This window comes from Salmo trutta, chromosome 24, assembly GCF_901001165.1.
Source record: "Salmo trutta chromosome 24, fSalTru1.1, whole genome shotgun sequence".
Classification (NCBI taxonomy): domain Eukaryota; kingdom Metazoa; phylum Chordata; class Actinopteri; order Salmoniformes; family Salmonidae; genus Salmo; species Salmo trutta.
The window spans coordinates 3,463,267-3,480,954 of record NC_042980.1 but is presented as its reverse complement, the minus strand read 5'-3'; the positions used below and the strand labels follow the sequence as shown (position 1 = coordinate 3,480,954).

Here is a 17,688-nt window from a genome sequence, read left to right as displayed (position 1 = left end):
GGATGGGGGAAGAAGAGGAGAAGACCATGAAACAACAACAGGCACAGAGGAAAAGGAGACACGGCAGGAAGAGAAACAAAGAGAGACAGCAGGAGCAGAAGAGGAAAAGGAAGAAATGGACATAGTGGAACCGGAAGGGAAGGAGGCTGAAAGAGAGGAGGAGCAGGAGGCTGAAAGAGAGGAGGACCAGGAGGATGAAGGAGAGAAGGTGATGGGAGGAGAGGTTGAAGGAGAGGAGGAGCAGGAGGCAGAAGGAGAGAAGGAGCAGGAGGAGGAAGGAGACATGAGAGTGGAGGGGCAAGAGAAGAAGGCGGTGGAGAGGAAAGAGATGGAGAAGGAAACAGAGAGGGAGGAGACGGCGGTGGAGAAGAAGGAGATAGAAAGTAAGGAGACAGAGAAGGTAACGAGAGCGAAGGATTGGGTGAACACTGGAATGGGAGGAATTAAAAGTCGCAAGATGTGGAAGAGATATGAAAATCTTTTGCCGGCTACTAAACATTACAGGAAGTCAAAGAGGAAGGAGAGCTTGAGGGGGAGGTGTGGAGAAAGAGGGGGGGAGGCAGATCAGGGGGGAGGGGAGGGGGTTTTTGCAGGGCCCTCGTGGGCTCCCTCTTCCTTCTCTTTTACACCCCTGTCAGAGCTGGACTTTACAGGGATGGCCCAGGATTGGGCGATGGAGGGAGGATTAAGCTCCCTGTTTGGGAGCGTGGGGTCCCCGGGCCGGAGTCAGGAGGAGGGCAGGGTGATGGACCTAAGCGTGGGGTACGGGACGCAGGGTGAGCATGGGTCGGGCGTTGTTACCGCATCCAGGGGAGAGGGGATGGCGGCCGACGGGGGAGAATCAGGAGTGGAGAAGGCGTCCCCGTCGGTCGGGATGGGGTGAGTTCTTCCTTGATTTTTTTTTGTGTGGGTATGGGTTTTTGTTTGTAGGTAGGAAGGGGAGGGAAGATGCTCCCATGACTTTTGGTTGTTGGGTTTGGTTATTATTTAATAGTTTTGAAATGTTTAATGGAATTTGTGTTTGAATTGATTGAATTGTGTAAGATTTTTGTTGGGTTTTGGAATGTAATAAATATATTTTCTAAAAAAAAAAAAAATCTGTTCTTATCAGTTTAATATCTGATATGTCCCCCATCGGGGGACTACATATTAAATGGATTTTTCGAACAGGGAGTCGGAAATGGGGCTTGCTCCGTCCGCTCCACGCATCGACCCGGTATTGCAGTACCTCCGGGAACGGTGCAACACTTTTCTCTCATTGTCAAGGAAAAAGAAATACACAAAGCTATGTAAAACAGCTAGCAGAAGAAGAGAAGGAATGAAAAAAGAAGAATCATCCAAACTGAAACAAGGGCGAAGCCCCCTTCATGGGGTCCCCCGTTTTCCCGCCATTTTACTTTAAAAAAAATACAAAAAAAAAAAATAAAAACATTGGCCAGGATTGTGTGTGTGTGTGTGTGTGTGTGTGTGTCTGTGTGTGTCTGTGTGTGTCTGTGTGTGTCTGTGTGTGTGTGTCTCTGTCTGTGTTTGTGTGTGTGTGTGTGTGTGTGTGTGTGTGTGTGTGTGTGTGTCTCTGTTTTTGACCCCCCCAAAAAATACAATCACTTCACCAGGATTGTCTGTCTGTCTGTCTGTCTGTCTGTCTGTCTCTCTCTGTTTTTGACCCCCCAAAAAATACAATCACTTCACCAGGATTGTCTGTCTGTCTGTGAATTTTTACCCACAGCCCTCAAACTTGGAAGAGTGGGTTCGGGAACCACCCGCGGGCACCCGGCCTAGAGTGCACAGTGTGTGTCTCGGGCCCCGACCTCTGACTTCCATACGACTCTGGTTTCTCTTCATTACGCACAAGCCTTTCGCCTTTTACTAAAGACTTCCGTGGAGAGGAACACTTACGAGTTCAACATATTTTTGGAAGGGCTTTGCTTCTGGCAGAGCCCGGTATCTTGTTTCAAGAGAAATTGACAGAGATGACGCCGAGACTTTTTCTTCAGGCGTTTGACTTGAAGCCGGCTGACCGACCGACCGACCGACCGGCGTATTTTTCCACTCAAAGTAGTCGCTCGGGCAATTGAGTTCAAGCCCGACGACGACTGACGTGTTTTCCGGGCTTTGAACAAATAGTCGCACTAGGCTTAAAGAGCTAGTGACTTAAAGACGCATTAGCGACTTGTTAAAAAAAACACCCGCCTGTCACCAGGGAAGCGTCGGGTGGGGAGGAGACAACTTTTGCCAAACCGCTGAGGTCTGCCGAGACCCCCGGGGGCCCGGCGGGTGCAGGGGTCAATTTGTGGGTTATCGCTTCTCGGTCTTTTGGCTCAGATCTAGCTTGGCACCGTGGTGTCTCAAAGCCCGCTGAGTCAAAGGTCGAAGGCCGGAGGGCGTAAGAGAGAATCCAGTTCTATTTGTTGCGGTGAGAACGTGGATTTAAGGCCATTTTTCCGTGAGGATATGGCCACTAATAGCAGCGCAGGGTCGGTCCCCAGGACTGGACTGAAGAATACGATCCGATTTGCTTGGAAGAAGGAAGAGGAAACGAGAATGCCAAGGGATTCGTTTGGAAGAGCCGTGCTGATGGGGGCCCTGAAGCTAAGAGTGTCTGAAGTGATGTGTCTGCAGGGAAATGCAATGGAGGAGGCCTACGACGTTACATTACACACAGAAGGTATGTGTGATGTCGTAATGGATAGAGTCAAGGTGGCGGCTGAGGAGAGACCATTGTCCTTTTTTAACATAACATGCCTGGCAAAGACAAACTTCAGGACTATCAATGTACACATGTACAATCTGCATGTTGCGGACATAGCAATAGGGGCTTTCCTGAGTAGGTTTTGTGACGTGACGTCTGGGGCGAGGTACGTGAAGGACTCGTTGGGGTTCTGGAATGGCCGCCGCCAGTTTCAGGTTCTGCTGAGGCCAGATAAAGGAGGTTTTGACGGATTCCTCCATCCCCCGGCGGTTTTTTCACTGGGCTCAGACAGGGGGATGCTTTTCTACACACGTCAACCCCCTTTTTGTAAGAAGTGTAGGGAGTATGGACACGTCACGGCTGCCTGCAGTACGGGGAAATGCCGTTTTTGCAAATCAGGGGAGCATGAGGCAAAGGACTGTAGGGAGCCGAAGGAGTGCCATGGGTGTGGTAGTAGGCTGCACCTGTTCCGAGACTGTCCGTCCCGTCGGCAGTCATATGCCGAGGCGGCGGCGGGGAGGAAGGAAGGAGAAGATTCTGCGGGGGAGCGACTGGAGAAAAAGGACCCTGGGTCTAGGGAGAAAGACTCAGAGAGGAAGGAGCAGGAGAGACCGTCCTCACCAACGCCCACTCCACGTGCCAGGGCTGGGAAAAAGGTGGCATCAGGGCCGTCGGTGGAAGGAGGTGAGGGGTCCGCTAACAAGCAGCCGGAGATGGAGGAGGCGGGTGGCGGAATGGAGGAGATGGGCTCATTACTTGATGGGGTGGAGGGGCTTGGGGCCCTGGTAGAAATGGTTGAAAACCTTCCAGTGTTGGGGTCAAGGGCAGGGGAGTGGGCCTCAGACTCCGGTGTGCTGCTCAGGCAGGATGGGGAGGAACCATCAGTAGGGAGGGTGATCCCGGAGCTGGAGCAGGAACCCTACATCGGCAAAAAGAAGAGGACAAAGCGGAAGAAGGACGTGCAGAAAGAGGTGGGAGGCTTAGGGGAAGGGGCAGGCAAGCGTGCGATGGGGGTTAAAGACAGTGCCGCTGAAGTGGCCCCCCTGTCCTCACAGGACTCATCCCTCCCTTTACCACTAGAGGAAATGGACATGACAACCTCTACTCTATCTCTGCATCCTGGGGATGGAGGGTCGCTAGGCTGTTCAGAGAAGCCGGAAACCTCCATCCCCAACCCTTTCCCGGCGTCATGGGCAGATGACTTGGGGGTCTTAGAGGAAGGGGGAAACAGAATGTCCCAAGCTGTGTGCGAGCAGGTGGACTCATATGAGGAGGACCTGTATCCTTCGGACGGGGGGAGCACTTTTACTTCCCTGTCGGAGGAGATGGAGCAGGGGAGCATCGGGTGAGCCTCCTGTTATGTTTTTGTTGTTAGTAGGTTGTTGTTAATATTTTCATTATGGATAAAATTACTTTTGTTAGTTTAAATGTAAGGGGTTTGAGGGATAGGATAAAAAGAAGGGCTTTTTTTAGTTATTTAGAGGGTGTGGGGTTTGATTTTTGTTTTTTACAGGAGGTTCACCTAAGGGATGGGGGGGATGTTGTGAGGTTTAAGAGGGAGTGGGATAAGGGGGAATCAGTTTGGGGTATAGGGGGGGTTCACTCTTCGGGGGTAGGGATTTTGTTTGGGAATAGGGAGGTAAAGGTTGAGGATACTTTTGTTGTTATGCAGGGGAGGGTTTTGGGGGTGGATGTCACATTAAGAGATTGTAGGTATAGATTAGTTGGGGTGTACGGACCACAGGTGGCGGCAGACAGGAGGGAGATGGTGGACTGTCTGACGCCCCTGTGTGTCACAAATAGGCAGTTGGTGATAGGGGGAGACTTTAATATAGATTTAGGGGTTGGGGGGGACAGCAGTGCAGGCGCCATCACCGGGCTAATGGCTTGCCATGGTCTGGTTGATGGTGGCCTGCACACTGCTCCGAAAATGGCTGGTCCCACTTGGCGCAACTCCAGGGGGGTTGCGCGGAGGCTTGACTATATTTTTCTATCCAGGTCCTTGGGTCAGTTGTCTGGTAGGCTGTTGCCTGTCTTCTTTTCAGATCACGACGGGGTGCTCCTGCAGGTGAGTTCTCCAGTCTGTCTCTTCGGTAGGGGGTATTGGAAGTTAGATCGGGAGGTGCTGGATGAGCAAGCCTTTGTTAATGCCTTTATTGGTGTGTTTCGGGGGCTTGAGGGCCTCCGGTCCATGTGCGAGGGGGTGTTGGAGTGGTGGGACTTAGTAAAGGTAAGAATTAGGATCTTTATTATAGGATATTGTAAGAGGAGAAAAAGGGAGGAAAGGAGGGAGGTGGATCATATCCATAGGTTGCTCGAACTCGAGTACGAGGCAGGCAACCTCGGCGGGTCGGTCGACTGGGAGAGATCCACTGCCCTGAAGGCGCAACTCAGGGAGCTGCAGGAGCGGAAGGCTCGAGCTTTCCTGGAGCGTGCGCATAGCGGTTTTTTAGAACATAACGAGACTTGTTCCACCATGTTCTTTAAGTCGGTTAGGGATAGACAGAGTAGAAAGGTAATGTACGGGGTGAGGAAAGAAAATGGTAGTGTAGCTAGAGAGCCGGAGGAGATGGTCAGAGTAACAACTGATCATTTCCGAAGTTTCTTTAAGGAGAGGGAAGTAGATGTAGAGCAGGGAAGTGTGTTTTTAGAACACTTGTCCCGGCGATTGCCGGAGGACATTAGAGAAGCGATGGAGGCTCAGATCTCCCTAGAAGAGGTTGAGAGCGCCCTTAGGAGGATGGGAAAAGGGAAGGTGCCTGGGATGGATGGGCTGCCGGCTGAGTTTTACCTCAAGTTTTGGGAGATACTCGGACCGGTGGTCCTCGAAGTCTTGAAGGCCATTCTCGAGACGGGGTTCCCGGGGGGATCGATGGCCGTAGGAGTGCTGTCACTTCTTTACAAGAAGGGGGACGCCACAGACCTTGGCAACTGGCGGCCATTGACCATGCTGTGTGTAGGCTACAAGCTACTTGCAAAGGTCCTAGCGGATCGGTTGCGCACAGCCCTTCCCTTCGTCGTTCATGAGGATCAGACGTGCGGGGTAGAGGGCCGCTCTATTAGGTGGAACCTGCAGTTGATTAGGGACTCCATCGCTTGGGTAGAAGATAGAGGTCTGCCTTTAATGGTAGCAGCGCTTGATCAGGCGAAAGCCTTTGATCGCGTGAATAGATCTTTTCTTTTCAGAGTGTTAGGTAGATTAGGATTTGGGGAAAAGTTTATAGGATGGATCCGTATTTTATATGTCGGAGCGGGGTGCCGGGTTAGCGTAAACGGTCACATAGGTGACGTTTTTGACCTCTCGTCAGGGGTCAGGCAGGGGTGCCCGCTCTCGGCTCTCCTCTTCGTTCTGTACATGGAGCCTCTGGGGGCTGCTATTAGGGCAGACACAGGGGTGGAAGGCTTGTTAATCCCTGGAAGTGGCGGTCTGCGCGTGAAGTTGACGCAGTACGCCGACGACACTTCCTTGCTGCTTTGCAAGGACTCGTGCTTGACAAGGTCCCTTGCCATTATTGGGGACTTCACCCGAGCGTCGGGAGCAGTTCTTAACCATACAAAGTCTTCCGTTAAGTTTTTCGGAAGATGGCGTGGTAGGACGGATGTGCCCGGGGTGTTCTCTCTCTGTAACGGGGCCCTGAAGATTCTCGGGGTTCATTTTGAGACCTCCGGCTCAGCGACGCTGAACTGGAACATGGGCATCGCAGTGGTACAGAGGAAGCTAGCGATGTGGAGGGCTAGGTCGTTGTCTTTTGTAGTTAAGGTCCTGGTCCTCAAGGTGGATGTATTGCCGTCTCTTTTATATTTGGCGTACATCTACCCATTGCCGGCTTGTCTGAGGAGGCCTCTAGTGAGGCTAGTGTTTCAGTTCATGTGGGGTGGCAGGTACGAGTGGGTCGCCAGGGCACGCATGCTTTGCCCCATCGGGGAGGGAGGTAGGGGGGTACCACACTTCCCCCTCAAGCTGGACTCAATTTTTGTTTCTTTTTTGTTGACAGAGCTTGCTCATCCGGTAGTACACCCGTCCGGTTACCTCCTGCGGGTGTTCTTCTCATACCAGGCGAGAAGCGTAATGGTGTGGTCTAACACGGGTCCTCGGGCGGAACAGCTGCCGTGGCACTTTGGTCATGCGGCCAAGTGGTTACGTGCGCACCCCGAGGTTGAAGTTGCCCGAGTAGGTTTAGACCACAAGCACCTGTACGAGGAGGTCAGACAGGGAGGGTGTCCGGCACCTGTGGTGGGTATCCCGGCGGTGGTCTGGGAGGGAGTGCAGGCACAAGTGTTTGCCGGTGCGTTCCATTATGTACCGGCATAGCTTTGCGCGATCCCCCACCTGCCCAAGACCTTCTTGTGGCGGGGAGGAGACAGTGCGCCATGCCTTTTGGGACTGTGCCTTTGCCGGAGTAGTATGGGCTAGGGCACGGGTGTTGTTAGGTAAGGTAAGAGGGGATTTTATTTTGTCGTGGGCTCGGGTAGAGAGAGGAGTAGGGAGAGCGAGGGGGACGGTAAGGGACAGATTTCTACTATGGCTTCTCATAAGCCTTTTTAAACGGGGGCTGTGGGAAGCCAGACAGAACATGGTAAAAACAGGGAGAGATTGGGGAGTGGAGGGGATAGTGAGGAGGGTGGAAGAAAATGTCAGGGGGAGGATGAAGAGGGAGGAGAGGAAGTGGGGGCAGCATGCTGCCCGGGAGAGGTGGAAGGGGGGTTTAGGACTGTGGTGAAGGGAATAGGGAAAAGGAATAAGTTAGGTATGGGGAGATTGGGAAATGTAGAGATTTAGGTATGTAGTTTAAAACTTCTTCAGCCTACCATCCCGTTAGCGGGATCATTTTCCAGCGAAAACTCCTAGCGACATTAGCATAACGAAATTCAATATTTTTTTTTTTTCAAATATAGGGCTGTCTCATATCGTTTTATAGATACACCTCTCTTGAATCGACCCTTGTTGTCCGATTTCAAAAAGGTTTTACAGGAAAAGCACAATATTAGATTATGTTAGAGGAGTACATTGTAAAAGTCGCATCATATGAATTTTCCGAGCAAGCACACCCATCACATATAACCAAAAAACAGCTAAATGCAGCACTAACCTTTTACAAACTTCATCAGATGACACACCTAGGACATCATGTTACACACAGCATGCAATCTTTTGTTCAATAAAGGTCATATTTCTATATAAAAACAGCATTTTACATCGGCACCTGAGGTTGACTAACTATTTTCCCATATAATGCGTCCCGGGAAACAGTGCTACAATTTTATAAATTACTATTCGAAAACGATTTTTTTAATATATATTGTCAATCTAAGATTTATAGATGAATATCTCTTGAAAACACCTGTCAAAACAGATTTTAAATTAACTTTACAGGGTAATCACACTTTGAGATCAAATGGGATGCGATACCCAGAAATTGAGCTCGAAAACCTAGCTCGGCGCCATCTTTGAACATTTGAGCAAGTAACATCTGATATTGTATAATATCGCCAATAATCCCTCACCTTTAGTTGTCTTCATCAGAAAACACTTCCCGATGTCCCAGGTCCATGACAAATGTATTTTCGGTTGAAAAAGTCCATGCTTTATGTTCCATTAGCTTCCTGTCGTTAGCGCGTCCTAAGGCTGTAATCAAATGTTGTTCCGTGCGCGGCACCTGTCTAACGCAAAATGACTGTTTACGGTTAGTTAGGTTCGTTCAAACATGTCAAACGTTGTATAAAATAATCGTCAGGGCCTGTTTCAACAAGAGAGCCAATCAGATTCGAGTGGGACGATGTCATTGTGTTTCAAAAGGCTTCCAAAGGTGGGGGCAGACACGGCCGCCGACGTCACAATGCTCATGGCCCTACTACTCTGACCAATTGCCACATCGTCTCTTTCACTGAGTTTCTACCGCAGAACCCTCAAAACACTTTGTAAAGACTGGGGACATCTAGTGGAAGCACTGGAAAGTGCTCAATTTTCATTTTTTTACGTTGTGATTTATAGGTAAGGCTGTGAAGTCGAGTCCACAATTCAGATTTCCACTTCCTGGTTCAATCGGTCTCGGGGTTTTGACTGCCATACGAGTTCTGTTATACTCACAGACACCATTCAAACAGTTTTAGAAAATTTAGGGTGTTTTCTATCCATATAAAATAAGTATATGCATGTCTTAGCTTCTGACTTTGATTAGTAGGCCGTTGAAAATGGGAACGATTTTTTTCCAAAATGCGCTGTGGCGCCCCCTATCCTAGGGTAAATCCAACAGGTTAAGTGAGTATTGAGAGGGAGGGAAGGTGCTCCCCTGAGTTTTAATTTGGGTTTCATTTGTTTTGAAATTTCAAATGCCTTGTATTGATGTTAATTGTAGAGATGATTATGATTATGATTGTTGATGGTTTGTTTATTATGCTTATGTTTTTGAACAGTAATAAAATCTTTTAATCATCTGTTCTTATCAGTTTAATATCTGATATGTCCCCCATCGGGGGACTACATATTAAATGGATTTTTCGAACAGGGAGTCGGAAATGGGGCTTGCCCCGTCCGCTCCACGCATCGACCCGGTATTGCAGTACCTCCGGGAACGGTGCAACACTTTTCTCTCATTGTCAAGGAAAAAGAAATACACAAAGCTATGTAAAACAGCTAGCAGAAGAAGAGAAGGAATGAAAAAAGAAGAATCATCCAAACTGAAACAAGGGCGAAGCCCCCTTCATGGGGTCCCCCGTTTTCCCGCCATTTTACTTAAAAAAAAAAAAACATTGGCCAGGATTGTGTGTGTGTGTGTGTGTGTGTCTCTGTGTGTGTGTGTGTGTCTCTGTGTGTGTGTGTGTGTGTGTGTGTCTCTGTGTGTGTGTGTGTGTCTCTGTGTGTGTGTGTGTGTGTGTGTGTGTGTGTGTGTGTGTCTCTGTGTGTGTGTGTCTGTCTGTCTGTCTGTCTGTTTTTGACCCCCCCAAAAAATACAATCACTTCACCAGGATTGTCTGTCTGTCTGTCTGTCTGTCTGTCTGTCTCTCTCTGTTTTTGACCCCCCAAAAAATACAATCACTTCACCAGGATTGTCTGTCTGTCTGTCTGTCTGTCTGTCTGTCTGTCTGTCTGTCTGTCTGTCTGTTTTTGACCCCCCCCAAAAAATACAATCACTTCACCAGGATTGTCTGTCTGTCTGTCTGTCTCTGTCTGTCTCTGTCTGTCTGTCTGTCTGTCTGTCTGTCTGTCTCTGTTTTTGACCCCCCCAAAAAATACAATCACTTCACCAGGATTGTCTGTCTGTCTGTCTGTCTGTCTGTCTGTGAATTTTTACCCACAGCCCTCAAACTTGGAAGAGTGGGTTCGGGAACCACCCGCGGGCACCCGGCCTAGAGTGCACAGTGTGTGTCTCGGGCCCCGACCTCTGACTTCCATACGACTCTGGTTTCTCTTCATTACGCACAAGCCTTTCGCCTTTTACTAAAGACTTCCGTGGAGAGGAACACTTACGAGTTCAACATATTTTTGGAAGGGCTTTGCTTCTGGCAGAGCCCGGTATCTTGTTTCAAGAGAAATTGACAGAGATGACGCCGAGACTTTTTGCTCAGGCGTTTGACTTGAAGCCGGCTGACCGACCGACCGACCGACCGGCGTATTTTTCCACTCAAAGTAGTCGCTCGGGCAATTGAGTTCAAGCCCGACGACGACTGACGTGTTTTCCGGGCTTTGAACAAATAGTCGCACTAGGCTTAAAGAGCTAGTGACTTAAAGACGCATTAGCGACTTGTTAAAAAAAACACCCGCCTGTCACCAGGGAAGCGTCGGGTGGGGAGGAGACAACTTTTGCCAAACCGCTGAGGTCTGCCGAGACCCCCGGGGGCCCGGCGGGTGCAGGGGTCAATTTGTGGGTTATCGCTTCTCGGCCTTTTGGCTCAGATCAAGCTTGGTACCGAGGTGCCCCTGAGTCAGAAGGTCGGAGGTAGGAGGGCGATAAGTTTTCTTGTTTGGAAACGAATTTTCAAATTATTTTTTTGAGCGCGCCATTATCCAGGAGGAGATGGCGCGCAATTCTTCAAACAGATCTGTCCCAGGGATGGGATTGGCGAATACTGTGCGTTTTGCTTGGAGAGATAAGGAGAAGGAGCCGGCTGGGAGAGAAACCTTCGGGAGGACGATCCTAATGGGAGTGCTGAAGCTGCAAGTAAAGGACGTTTTTTGCCTCCAGGGGAACCCGATGGAAGGAGCTTTCGACGTGACCTTCTACACGGAGGTGCAACATGACGACGTCTTGAAGAAGGTGAGAGAAGTGGGAGGAGATAAGCCGATGGGCCATTACGAAGTTTCAAGCCTTGCAAGGAGCAATTTCAGGGTGGTGACAGTGAATCTGTACAACCCGCATGTGAAGGACGAGGAGGTGAGGGCCTTTCTGGGGAGGTATATGGACAATGTATCCTCAGCAAGGCTCCTCAGGGACTCCCTGGGCTTCTGGAATGGGAGGAGAGGATTCCAGGCGTTGCTCAGGGAGGACCCTAAGGGTTTGGGTGGCTTCCTCCATCCTCCTGCAATGTTCTCCCTGGGGGCTGACAGGGGGACGTTATTTTACGCCCGTCAGCCTCCATTCTGCAGGCGTTGTATGGCCTACGGTCATACCGTGGCCTCGTGCAGCACTAGGAAGTGCAGATTCTGCGGATCGGGTGAGCACGAGGCCAGGGAATGTGACGAGCCCAAGGCGTGCCACGGGTGTGGCTCGTCTGCGCACCTGTGGCGGGATTGCCCGGCTCGTCACAGGTCATACGCGTCTGCAGCTGGAGGGAGAGCAGGGGATGGGGGAAGAGGAGGAAAAGAGGACCAAGACACAGGAGCGGGCCCAGATGGAGAGACACCAAGGAAGGAGATGGCGGCCCCGAGAGGAGAGGGGCAGAGGAGAGAGAAGGTCGGAGAAGATGGGGAGAAGGGGAAGGAAGAGGATGGAGTCAAGGGAGCGGCGAGGAAGGAGACGGCGACAGCAGTGGGAGAGGAGGTGGAGAAGGACAAGAAGGAAGGCCCAGAGGGGGATTTGGAGAGGGGGGAAGGTGGGAAGGAGTGGGGGGACAGTGAAATGTCGAGTGCCCTGGTGGAGGAGATGAGGGGCATGGTGGAGAAGCTGGCGGGGAGGGGGGGCGATGTCTCTCTTTTGCCGCCAACACCGAAGAGGAAAGCGAAGAGGAGCTACAAGGAAGGCAAGAAGGAGAGCGGTGGGGAGGGGGAGGGTGAGGCCAAGAGAGCAATGGGGGAAAAGGGGGGTAAGGAGGGAGATGCCCCAGAAACCTCATTGGCTTCCCTGCACTCTGGTCTGCTGGGGGAACTGGATAACCCAGGTGGGGCTCAGGAGAGGCCGCCTGGGGAGTCGCAGCCCCCTTTCAGTGATACAGGGCCCCTTTTTTTCTGCCCAGTAAGCAGTGGGGAGGTGGAAATGGAGGAGTTGGGTGACCAATCCGGGGTGCAGGGCACTCGGGTGCCCAACACCATTCCCGCATCCTGGATTGGGGAGATGGAGGAAGAGGGGGCGACGCCAGGAGAGGAGAGGACGTCCCCGCTGGATGAGATGGAGCAGGGGAGCATCGGGTGAGCCTCCTCTTTTATTTTTGTGTTTTGGGGGTGAAGGTTTCTTTGTTTTTATTTTATAATGAATATTTCTGTTACTTTTCTTAGTTTAAATGTAAGGGGTTTAAGGGATTTTGTTAAAAGGAGGGCGGTTTTTAGTTATTTAGAGGGTGTGGGGTTTGATTTCTGTTTTTTACAGGAGGTTCACCTGAGGGATGGAGGGGACGTAAATAGATTTAGGAAGGAGTGGGATAAGGGAGAATCGTATTGGGGTATAGGCGGGGTGAACTCAACAGGAGTAGGGATTTTGTGTGGTAATAGGGAGGTTAAAATAGAGAGCACTTTTTGCATAATGCAGGGGAGGGCGTTGGGGTTAGATGTAACATATAGGGAGGGTAGATATAGATTAATTGGGGTGTATGGGCCACAGGTGGCGGCAGACAGGAGGGAGATGGTGGACTGTCTGGCGCCTCTGTGTGTCACAAATAGGCACTTGGTGATAGGAGGGGATTTCAATATAGATTTAGGGTTAGTGGGTGATAGTAGTGCAGGCGCCATCACCGGGCTAATGGCTTGCCATGGTCTGGTTGATGGAGGTCTGCACTCTACTCCGACAATGGCTGGTCCCACATGGCGCAACTCTCGGGGGGTTGCGCGGAGGCTCGACTATATTTTCCTATCTAGGTCTTTGGGTCAGTTGTCTGGGCGGCTGTTGCCTGTGTTCTTCTCAGATCACGACGGGGTGCTCCTGCAGGTGGGGTCGCCAGTTTGCCTCTTCGGTAGGGGGTGCTGGAAATTAGATAGGGATGTGCTGGAGGAGCAAGCTTTCGTCGACGCCTTTTTTGGTTTCTTTCGGGGGCTTGAAGGCCTCCGGTCCATGTGCGAGGGGGTGTTAGAGTGGTGGGATTTAGTTAAAGTAAAGATTAGGGCCTTTATAATAGGATATTGTAAGAGGACTAAAAGGGAGGAAAGGAGGGAGGTGGATCGTATCCAAAGGTTGATTGAACTCGAGTACGAGGCAGGCAACCTCGGCGGGTCGATTGACTGGGAGAGATCCACAGCCCTGAAGGCACAGCTCAGGGAGCGGAAGGCTCGAGCTTTCCTGGAGCGTGCGCATAATGGCTTTTTAGAACATAATGAGACTTGTTCCGCTATGTTCTTTAAGTCGGTTAGGGCCAGACAGAGTAGGAAGATAATGAACGGGGTGAGGAAAGAAGATGGTAGTATAGTGAGAAAACCGGAGGAAATGGTCAGGGTGACAACTGATCATTTCCGAGGTTTATTTAAGGAAAGGGAAATAGATGTAGAGCAGGGAAATGTGTTTTTAGAACACTTGTCCCGGCGATTGCCGGAGGACATTAGAGATGTGATGGAGGCTCAGATCTCCCTCGAGGAGGTTGAGAGTGCTCTCAGGAGGATGGGAAAAGGGAAGGTGCCTGGGATGGATGGGCTGCCGGCCGAGTTTTACCTCAAGTTTTGGGGTATACTTGGACCAGTGGTCCTCGAAGTCTTGAAGGCCATCCTTGAGACGGGGGTCCCGGGGGGATAAATGGTTGTCGGTGTGCTGTCACTTCTTTATAAGAAGGGGGAAGCAACTGACCTTGGCAACTGGCGGCCGTTGACCATGCTGTGCGTAGATTACAAGCTACTTGCAAAGGTTTTAGCAGACCGGTTGCGCACAGCCCTTCCCTACGTCGTCCATGAGGATCAGACGTGCGGGGTAGAGGGTCGCTCGATCAGATGGAACCTACAGTTGATCAGGGACTCCATCGCTTGGGTAGAAGATAGGGGGCTGCCTTTAATGGTAGCAGCGCTTGATCAGGCGAAAGCCTTTGATCGCGTGAATAGATCCTTTCTATTCAGGGTGTTAGGTAGATTAGGATTTGGGGAGAAGTTTATAGGATGGATCCGTACATTATATGTCGGAGCGGGGTGCCGAGTTAGCGTAAACAGTCACTTAGGTGACGTTTTTGACCTCTCGTCTGGGGTCAGGCAGGGATGCCCGCTCTCAGCTCTCCTCTTCGTTCTGTACATGGAGCCTCTGGGGGCTGCCATTAGGGCAGACACAGGGGTGGAGGGCTTGCTGATCCCTGGAAGTGGCGGTCTCCGTGTCAAGTTGACACAGTACGCCGACGACACATCCTTGCTGCTTTGCAAGGACTCGTGCCTGACAAGGTCCCTTGCCATTATTGGGGACTTCACCCGAGCGTCGGGGGCGGTTCTTAACCACGCGAAGTCTTCCGTTAAGTTTTTCGGAAGATGGAGTGGTAGGACGGATGTGCCCGGAGGGTTATCTCTCTGTAACGGGGCCCTGAGGATACTCGGGGTCCATTTTGAGACCTCCGGCTCAGCGACGCTGAACTGGAACATGGGCATCGCAGTGGTACAGAAGAAGCTAGCGATGTGGAGGGCTAGGTAGTTGTCCTTTTTAGGCAAGGTCCTGGTTCTCAAGGTGGATGTATTGCCATCTCTATTGTACTTGGCGTACATCTATCCATTGCCGGCTTGTCTGAGGAGGCATCTAGTGAGGCTGGTGTTTCAGTTCATGTGGGGTGGCAGGTACGAGTGGGTCGCCAGGGCACGCATGATCTGTCCCATCGGGGAGGGAGGTAGGGGGGTACCACATCTCCCCCTCAAGCTGGACGCAATTTTTGTTTCTTTTCTGTTGACGGAGCTTGCTCAGCCAGTACTACACCCGTCCGGTTACCTCCTGCGGGTGTTCTTCTCGTATCAGGCGAGAAGCGTAATGGTGTGGTCTAACACGGGTCCTCGGGCGGAACAGCTGCCGTGGCACTTTGGTCATGCGGCCAAGTGGTTGCGTGCGCACTCCGAGGTTGAAATTGCCCGAGTAGGTTTAGATCACAGGCACCTGTACGAGGAGGTCAGACGGGCAGTAAGTCCGGCACCTGTGGTGGGCATCCCGGCAGTGGTCTGGGAAGGAGTGCAGGCGCGGGGTCTAGACAACAGGCTCAAGGACCTGAATTGGTTGAGCCTCCACAAGTGTTTGCCGGTGCGCTCCACCATGTACCGGCATAGCTTGGCGCGATCCCCCACCTGCCCAAGACCTTCTTGTGGCAGGGAGGAGACTGTGCGTCATGTCTTTTGGGACTGTGCCATTGCCGGAGTAGTATGGGCAAAGGCACGGGTGTTGTTAGGAAGGGTTAGAGGTGATTTTGTATTGACATGGGCTAGGCTAGAGAGAGGAGTAGGGAGAGCGAGGGGGACGGATAGGGATAGGTTTCTGCTCTGGCTTCTCATGAGCCTCTTTAACCTCTCTAGTACATGTGGGACGAACTCGTCCCACCTACGTAACAGCCACTGAAATCCAGTGGCGCGATTTTTGAATCGTTAGAAATGCTATAACTTCAATTTCTCAAACATATGACTATTTCACAGCTATTTAAAGACAAGAATCTCGTTAATCTAACCCCACTGTCCGATTTCAAAAAGGCTTTACAACAAAAGCAAAACATTAGATTATGTCAGCAGAGTACCCAGCCAGAAATAATCACACAGCCATTTTTCAAGCTAGCATATCATGTCACATAAACCCAAACCACAGCTAAATGCAGCACTAACCTTTTATAATCTTCATCAGATGACACACCTAGGACATTGTGTTATACAATACATGCATGTCTGTTCAATCAAGTTCATATTTATATCAAAAACCAGCTTTTTACATTAGCATGTGACGTTCAGAAAAAGCATAACCACCGCAAACTTCCGGTGAATTTACTAACAGTTTGCTAAATTACTCACGATAAACGTTCACAAAAAGCATAACAATTATTTTAAGAATTATAGATACATTACCCCTCTATGCACTCGATATGTCCGATTTTAAAATAGCTTTTCGGATGAAGCACATTTTGCAATAATCTAAGTACATAGCCCGGCATTACAGGGCTAGCTATTTAGATACCCACCCAGGTCAGCATCCACCAAAATCACATTTCCTATAAGAAAGATGTTCTTACCTTGCTTGTTCTTCATCAGAATACACTGCCAGGACTTCTACTTCAATAACAAATGTTGGTTTGGTCCCAAATAATCCATCGTTATGTTCCAACAGCGACGTTTTGTTCGTGAGTTCTAGAATGCTTTTTCGCGGTGTCGCGCATGGCGCATTGGCGTGTCAAAAATGTCTAAATATTCCATTACCGTACTTCGAAGCATGTCAACCGCTGTTTAAAACCAATTTTTATGCCATTTATGTCATAGAGAAGTGTTAATATTCCGACCGGGAGTATGCATTGAGCCTAAACAGCCGAATAAAATTTCTCCTCAGAAGCGACTCATGCACGCGCATCATTGAAAGGTCCTCCGAGCATCCACTTACAAAAGGCGATAATATATTTCAACCTGAGGTTCCCTCGTAAACCTTCAGTTATTTCGCGGGCTCTGAGAGCCTATTGGAGCCCTGGGAATTGTCACGTTACAGCTAAGATCCTTACTTTTCAATAAAAAGAGGTAAGACGCACGACTCCTTGTCAGACAGGGTACTTCCTGCTTGAAGCCTTGTCAGGTTTTTGCCTGCCATAGGAGTTCTGTTATACTCACAGACACCATTCAAACAGTTTTAGAAAATTCAGAGTGTTTTCTATCCAAACCTGAACAATAATATGCATATTCTAGCTTCTGAGTTGGTGTAGGAGGCCGTTAAAAATGGGAACATATTTTTTCCAAAATTCTCAATACTGCCCCCTATACCAAACAGGTTAAGCGGGGCCTGTGGGAAGCCAGGCAGAACATGGTCAAGACAGGGAGAGATTGGGGGGTGGAAGGAATAGTGAGGAGGGTGGAAGGAGATTTGAGGGGGAGGATGAAGAGGGAGGAGAGGAAGTGGGGGCAGCATGCTGCCCGGGAGAGGTGGAAGGGGGGTTTAGGGCTGGGGTTATTTTAGATTAGGAACGGGAAGATAGGGAAAGGTAGTGTTTAGGATGACGGGGAGGGATGATGCTCCCCTGAGTTTTTGTTTGGGTTTTCGTTTGGTTGTTGAATTAAAAATACCATGATTGATTTAGTTTAAAGGAAAATTTTGATTTGTATTGTATGAATGGTATTGATTGTAATAAATTATTTTTTTCTAAAAAAATAAAATAAAAATCTGTTCTTATCAGTTTAATATCTGATATGTCCCCCATCGGGGGACTACATATTAAATGGATTTTTCGAACAGGGAGTCGGAAATGGGGCTTGCTCCGTCCGCTCCACGCATCGACCCGGTATTGCAGTACCTCCGGGAACGGTGCAACACTTTTCTCTCATTGTCAAGGAAAAAGAAATACACAAAGCTATGTAAAACAGCTAGCAGAAGAAGAGAAGGAATGAAAAAAGAAGAATCATCCAAACTGAAACAAGGGCGAAGCCCCCTTCATGGGGTCCCCCGTTTTCCCGCCATTTTACTTAAAAAAATAAAAAAATAAAAAAATGAAAACATTGGCCAGGATTGTGT

General features: G+C 49.9%; 4 non-coding genes and 1 pseudogene across 4 annotated transcripts; all 5 read left to right on the top strand.

Moving 5' to 3' along the window:
• Positions 1-1,072: 1,072 nt before the first annotated feature.
• LOC115161554 (uncharacterized) lies at positions 1,073-1,250 on the top strand (annotated as a pseudogene).
• Positions 1,251-1,822: 572 nt separating this feature from the next.
• On the top strand, positions 1,823-1,939 carry LOC115161657 (U5 spliceosomal RNA). Its single transcript, XR_003869353.1, has one exon. It is a non-coding gene; the product is annotated as a U5 spliceosomal RNA (small nuclear RNA).
• A 7,141-nt stretch (positions 1,940-9,080) lies between these two features.
• Positions 9,081-9,275, top strand: LOC115161543 (U2 spliceosomal RNA). The gene has a single exon (XR_003869287.1). It is a non-coding gene; the product is annotated as a U2 spliceosomal RNA (small nuclear RNA).
• Positions 9,276-10,083: 808 nt separating this feature from the next.
• On the top strand, positions 10,084-10,200 carry LOC115161655 (U5 spliceosomal RNA). The gene has a single exon (XR_003869352.1). It is a non-coding gene; the product is annotated as a U5 spliceosomal RNA (small nuclear RNA).
• Positions 10,201-17,308: 7,108 nt separating this feature from the next.
• On the top strand, positions 17,309-17,492 carry LOC115161733 (U2 spliceosomal RNA). The gene has a single exon (XR_003869422.1). It is a non-coding gene; the product is annotated as a U2 spliceosomal RNA (small nuclear RNA).
• Positions 17,493-17,688: the final 196 nt, after the last annotated feature.